We start from the raw sequence: 7,820 nt of genomic DNA, 5'->3' as shown, positions 1-7,820 counted from the left end.
CAAAGGAACATCACTCCTCTCTTTTAAACCTTATAAGGTGCAATGATACGCTAAGACAATTGTGTATAAAATTGAAAAGAGTAATAGATATTGGCTGCAAACCATGCAGTTCAAGGCACAAGTCAGAGTAAGTAGTAGTTAAAAGGCATGAGGATTAAGGACTTACAACAGCGGCTTTGACTGGTGTAGTCATGCCCTTCTTCTCGCTGGTGTGGCAGTCCTTCACTACAAAAAAATACACTTCCATGATGATACGTGTTTGTCATAGTAGGTCGCGTTTTTTGTCATGCATGTACATCCATGACGATTTTATGACAGAATCAAGATAGTCATACCTGTGCTGTCGTAGAAGTGTTCCATGACATTACCAAAATTATCATCATGGAAGTGTTCACTTCCATGACGATAAATCGCGCGTCATAGAAGTGCTTTCGTCAAGGGTGACTGACATGTGGCATCCACCATAATGGGACGCCTTTAACCGCTGTTAACCTATCGGGTCCGGTTTTTGGATCCGATAACCCGCTAACAGCCACGACCAATGCCGATTTTCCACGTGTAAAATTCTCATTGGCTGACGGATCCATGCGCCAGCTCCGCCTTGGCACACGTGTCACTCATTCAACGGTCGAGATGGGCCTATGATATGTTGACATGTGGACCGGCCCAAAACTGGCCCATAAAGTTTAAATGGGCCGGCCCAACCGAAGGCCCATAAGATTTAGCGGACCATAATGGGCCGACCCAGCTAAAGGCCCACAAGATTTTGCAGACCATAATGGGTGATGACCCACAAGTGTAAAGGATCTATCGTAGTCCTTTCGATAAGTAAGAGTGTCGAACCCAACGAGGAGCAGAAGGAAATGATAAGCGGTTTTCAGTAAGGTTTTCTCTGCAAGCACTGAAATTGTACGTGATAGATAGTTTTGTGATAAGATAAATAGTAACGAGCAAAAAGTAAATAAAGTAAATAAAGTGCAGCAAGGTGGCCCAACCTTTATGTAGCAAAGGATAAGCCTGGACAAATTCTAATAATGAAGAAGGAGCTCCCGAGGACACATTGGGAATTATCATCAAGCTAGTTTTCATCACGTTCATAAGATTCGCGTTCGGTACTTTGATAATTTGATATGTGGGTGGACCGGCACTTGGGTACTGCCCTAACTTGGACAAGCATCCCACTTATGATTAACCCCTATTGCAAGCATCCGCAACTACAAAAAGGAGTATTAAGGTAAACCTAACCACATCATTAAACATATGGGTCCATATCAACCCCTAACGAAGCAACGCATAAACTAGGGTTTAAGCTTCTGTCACTCTAGCAACCCATCATCTACTTGTTACTTCCCTATGCCTTCCTCTAGGCCCAAATAATGGTGAAGTGTCATGTAGTTGACGTTCACATAACACCACTAGAGGAAAGACAACATACATCTCATCAAAATATCGAACGAATACCAAATTCACATGACTACTAATAGCAAGACTTCACCCATGTCCTCAGGAACAAACGTAACTACTCACAAAGCATATTCATGTTCATAATCAGAGGAGTAATAATATGCATAAAGGATCTGAACATATGATCTTCCACCAAGTAAACCAATTAGCATCAACTACAAGGAGTAATCAACACTACTAGCAACCCACAGGTACCAATTTGTGGTTTTGATACAAGATTGGATACAAGAGATGAACTAGGGTTTTGAGAGGAGATGGTGCTGGTGAAGATGTTGATGGAGATTGACCCCCTCCCTATGAGAGGATCGTTGGTGATGACGCTGGTGATGATTTTCCCCTCCCGGAGGGAAGTGTCCCCGGCAGAACAGCTCCGCCAGAGCCCTAGATTGATTCCGCCAAGGTTCCGCCTCGTGGCGGCGGAGTTTCGTCCCGTAAGCTTGACCCCGATTTTTTTTCCAGGGTAAAAGTGATGATATAGAAGAAGATGGACGCTGGAGGCCCACCAGGGGGCCCAGGAGATAGGGGCCGCGCCCTACAGGGGGGCCTGTCTCCTGGACAGGGTGTGGGCCCCCTGGCCTATTTCTTTCGCTCATAAATTCTTAATAAATCCAAAAAGTTGTTTTGTGGAGTTTCAGGACTTTTGGAGTTGTGCAGAATAGGTTTCCAACGTTTGCTCCTTTTCCAGCCAGAATTCCAGCTGCCGGCATTCCCCCTCTTCATGGTAAACCTTGTAAAATAAGAGAGAATAGCCATAAGTATTGAGATATAATGTGTAATGACAGCCCATAATGCAATAAATATTGATATAAAAGCATGATGCAAAATGGACGTATCAGCTCCCCCAAGCTTAGACCTCGCTTGTCCTCAAGCGGAAGCCGAAATCAAAAAATATGTCCACATGTTTAGAGATAGAGGTGTCGATAAAAATAAAATACGGACATGAGGGCATCATGATCATTCTAATAACAGTAACATATATAGATTTTGTCATATAATTTCCTATGCTCAAGTAATAAGCAATTCACAATGTCAAGTATGGTTCATAAACTTCATTGGGAACTAACAAACTATAATCTCAGTCATTGAAGCAATTGCAATTTATCATAACATCAGAAAGAGTCAGTACTAGAGCTTTTCAACAAGCTCACATACTCAACTATCTCGTAGTCTCCCATAATTGCTAACACTCACGCAATACTTGTGGTTATAGAGTTTCAGCCGGACACTGAGAAAGATAGGGGCTTATTGTGTTGCCTCCCAACGTATTCACCTTTAGGTGATGTCAACAATAATAGCCTATGCCAACTTACATCCAATTGGATATATGTATCATAATCTTTCAAACATGAAGAGCTTGCCAAAGGATAAAATGAAAAAGGGAAAGGTGAGGATCACCTTGACTCAAGCATAAAGTAAAAACATAAAGTAAAAGATAAGCCCTTCGCAGAGGGGAGCAGAGGTTGTCATGCACGTTTAGGATTGATGCACGAAATCTTAATGCAAAAGAACGTCACTTTATATTTCCCCTTGTATGTGGACCTTTATTATGCAATCCGTCGCTTTTATTACTTCCACAACAAGTTCATACAAAGCTTATTTTCTCTGCACTAATAAGTCATACATATTTAGAGAGCAATTTTTATTGCTTGCACCGATGACAACTTACTTGAAGGATCTTACTCAATCCATAGGTAGGTATGGTGGACTCTCATGGCAAAACTGGGTTTGAGGATATTTGGAAGCACAAGTAGTATCTCTACTTGGTGCAAGGAATTTGGCTAGCAAGAGGGGGAAAGGCAAGCTCAACCTGTTTGGAAGGTCAATGACAATATACTTCAACTGAGATGTCGAAAAACATAAACCATTACGTTGTCTTCCTTGTCCAACATCAACTCTTTTTATCATGTCATACTTAATGAGTGCTTCACAATCATAAAAGATGTCCAAGATAATATATTTATATGTGAACCCCTCTTTCCTTATCACTTACTATTAATTGCAACGATGGCCAAGGCTACGTTCATCAACTCTCAACAATTTTTATGCCTCATACTTTCTACGTGTGAAGTTATCACTATCCATAAGATCAATATGAACTCTTTTGTTCTTTCTACTTTCTCAAGATCATAGCAACAAAGCAAAGCCCTTGACTCAACACTAATCTTTATTGTAGATAGCACACGGACTCGATTACATAAAGAGATCACAATGCAAAACTCAAAACTACTTGATATCAAAACTTCAATCTACTAGATCAAGATACTACTAAAAGGATCGAACTAAATAAAGCGGTAAAGATAGGAGTGTGATGGTGATACGATACTGGGGCACCTCCCCCAAGCTTGGCAGTTGCCAAGGGGAGTGCCCATACCCATGTGACTATTTCTCCTTATTCACGGTTGGTGTTATGATCTTCTTGGCGATGATGCCCTTCAGGATACGGTTCTCCTCCTCGAGCTTATTGACTTGTTGTTTGAGGTCCATAATTTCTTTATGGAGCTTGCCCGTAACGGCCAAAGCTCCTTTTACCCAAGGATGCTACATAGCTTCTGGAGAACACGGGAAACTCTTTTTCATATTTTCATAAGAAAGAAATCTAGAGTTGGAAGGGATGACCGAAGCAGGGACATCCAGGCTAGGTAGTTCCCCCATAGTGAATTCTGCTTGGAGACGAGAGGTAACTTCTTGATCTTCCTCCATGGCATCTATCCTTTTCAAATCAGCCTCCATCTCATCCTCCGTTGATGGTCCAAAGTGATAGGCATCGCCATTTGCTCCTGGACCTGGCGTTGAGTGAGACACCCGGCTCTCCCCAACTGATTCCTGAGAAGACATCTTACTTTATTATGCAACAGGAACAGCTCGAAACGAAAATAGAAGATATTTGCGTGATTCGGTGGTCAAAACCTTCGGGAGTATATATAATGAATATTTACCGACCAAAATACGTAACATACAAGAAAATGGAGTCCGGGAGGCACACGAGGTGCCCACGAGACAGGGGGGGGGGCGGCCTCCTCTCTCGTGGGAGCCTCGTGTCCCTTTCAGAGTACTTCTCTCTTCCTAAACTTCTTAAATAATCCAAAACTGATAAAAATGCCATTAGAGTTGTTTTGGAGTCGGTTTACTTACCGTACCACGTACCTATGCCTTTTCGGGGTCTAGAACGTTCTGGAAAGTGTCTCTTATGTATTCCTTGGGGGTTATTGTTTCAATAATATTAGTTTCAACATTGATAGGATTACCTGAAATATAATGTTTAATTCTTTGACCGTTAACCACCCTCGGATTTGTGCCTTCGAAGTTGTTGATTTTTATAGCACCAGAACGATAGACCTCCTCGATAATGTAGGCACCTTCCCATTTTGAGAGAAGTTTTCCTGCAAAAAGTCTTAAACAAGAGTTGAATAATAACACATAATCTCCCATGTTAAACTCACGCTTTTGTATGCTCTTATCATGCCAGCGTTTGACTTTTTCTTTGAAAAGCTTGGCATTCTCATATGCTTGGGTTCTCCATTCATCAAGTGAGCTAATATCAAACAATCTCTTCTCATCGGCAAGTTTGAAGTCATAATTGAGATCTTTAATAGCCCAATATGCTTTATGTTCAAGTTCAAGAGGTAAATGACATGCTTTTCCATAAACCATCTTATATGGAGACATACCCATAGGATTTTTGTATGCAGTTCTATAGGCCCATAATGCATCATCAAGTTTTTTGGACCAATTCTTTCTAGATCTATTCACAGTCTTTTGCAAAATTAATTTGAGCTCTCTATTGCTCAACTCTACTTGACCACTAGACTGTAGGAGATAAGGAGATGCGATTCTATGATTGACATCATACTTAGCAAGCATCTTACGGAAAGCACCATGAATAAAGTGTGAACCACCATCAGTCATAAGATATCTAGGGACTCCAAACCTCAGAAAAATAACTTCTTTAAGCATTTTAATAGAAGTGTTATGATCAGCACTACTAGTTGGAATAGCTTCTACCCACTTAGTAACGTAATCAACAACAACTAAAATATGTGTATAACCATTGGAGGCAGGAAAAGGTCCCATATAATCAAAGCCCCAAACATCAAACAGTTCAATAACAAGAGAATAATTCATAGGCATTTCTTGACGTCTACTAATGTTACCTATTCTTTGACATTCATCATAAGATAAGACAAACTTACGAGCATCTTTGAAGAGAGTATGCCAATAAAAACCAGATTGTAGTACCTTGTGTGCAGTTCTATCTTCAGCGTGGTGTCCTCCATAAGATTCAGAGTGACACTTGCGTAGGATTTGTTCCTGTTCATGCCCAGGCACACAACGTCTAATAATACCATCTACTCCTTCTTTATAAAGGTGTGGATCATCCCAGAAGTAATGTCTTAAATCATAAAAGAACTTTTTCTTTTGCTGGTATGTGAAACTAGGCGGTATATATTTAGCAACATTGTAATTAGCATAATCAGCATACCAAGGAGCAGTACGAGAAGCATTGACAACCGCTAATTGTTCATTAGGAAAACTATCATTAATAGGCAGTGGGTCATCAAGAACATTCTCTAACCTAGACAAGTTGTCTGCAACGGGGTTCTCAGCTCCTTTTCTATCAATAATATGCAAGTCAAATTCTTGGAGCAAGAGAACCCATCTAATGAGTCTTGGCTTAGCATCTTTATTTTCCATAAGATATTTAATAGTAGCATGATCAGTGTGAATAGTAACTTTGGAATCAACAATATAAGGTCTAAACTTATCACATGCAAACACAACTGCTAAGAACTCTTTTTCAGCAGTAGCATAATTTCTCTGGGCAGTATCAAGTCTTACTAGCATACTGGATAACATTCAATTTCTTATCGACTCTTTGCCCTAAAACAGCACCTACAACATAATCACTAGCATCGCACATAATTTCAAAAGGTAAATTCCAATCAGGTGGCTGAACAATAGGTGTAGTGATCAAGGCTTTCTTAAGTGTTTCAAATGCTTCTACACAATCATCATCAAAGACAAAAGGCATATCCTTTTGCAATAAATTAGTCAGAGGCCTAGAGATTTTAGAAAAGTCCTTAATGAACCTCCTATAAAAGCCGGCATGACCAAGGAAACTTCTTATACCTTTTATGTTCTTGGGACATGGCATCTTTTCAATAGCATCAACTTTGGCTTTATCAACTTCAATACCTCTCTCGGAGATCTTGTGCCCCAAGACAATGCCTTCATTAACCATAAAGTGACACTTTTCCCAATTCAGGACGAGACTAGTGTCTTCGCATCTCTGCAAAACTTGATCAAGGTTGCTCAAACAATCATCAAAAGAGGATCCATTGACGGAGAAGTCATCCATGAATACCTCACAAATCTTTTCACAAAAATCAGAAAATATAGCCATCATGCATCTTTGAAAGGTAGCAGGTGCATTACATAAACCAAAAGGCATACGTCTATAAGCAAAAGTACCAAAAGGGCAAGTAAAAGTAGTTTTAGATTGATCCTTCGCGGACACAGGTATTTGAGAGAAGCCAGAATAACCATCTAGAAAGCAAAAATGTGTGTGTTTGGATAGCCTTTCTAGCATTTGATCAATAAAAGGTAAAGGGTAATGATCTTTCTTAGTAGCTTTATTTAACTTACGGAAATCAATTACCATCCTATAGCCTGTAATAATTCTTTGCGGGATCAATTCATCTTTATCATTAGGAACAACAGTAATACCTCCCTTTTTAGGGACACAATGGACAGGGCTTACCCATTCACTATCAACAACGGGATAAATAATACCCGCCTCAAGGAGTTTTAGAATCTCCTTTCTCACCACTTCCTTCATTTTGGGGTTTAATCGTCTTTGAGGTTATCTAACTGGTTTGTCATCTTTCTCCACTGAAATTTTGTGTTGACATAATGTGGGACTAATGCCCTTAAGATTGTCCAGAGTATATCCAATAGCAGCTCGGTGCTTCTTCAGAGTTTTCAATAATCTTTCTTCTTCTTTCTCTAAAAGTTTAGCACTAATAATAACAGGATATATTTCTTTTTCATCAAGATAAGCATACTTGAGATTATCAGGTAAGGGTTTGAGTTCGAACACGGGATCACCCTTGGGTGGAGGGGGATTCCCAAGAATTTCAACAGGAAGGTTATGTTTTAGCATAGGTTCTTGTTTAAGGAACACTTCATAAACATATCGTTTTCATGCTCTAACAAATATTGTTCTAACGAATCAGTTGGAGGAACAACAATGGAAGCAAGACCAATAATTTCATCCTTACTAGGTGGTTCCCTTTCATGAGGTTGTCTACTAAACTTAGCGAAATTAAACTCATGAGACATACCATCTATGCCAACAG

This window comes from Triticum aestivum, chromosome 2B (assembly GCF_018294505.1).
Source record: "Triticum aestivum cultivar Chinese Spring chromosome 2B, IWGSC CS RefSeq v2.1, whole genome shotgun sequence".
In the NCBI taxonomy this organism is placed as follows: domain Eukaryota; kingdom Viridiplantae; phylum Streptophyta; class Magnoliopsida; order Poales; family Poaceae; genus Triticum; species Triticum aestivum.
Note: the sequence above shows the minus strand (reverse complement) of the source record.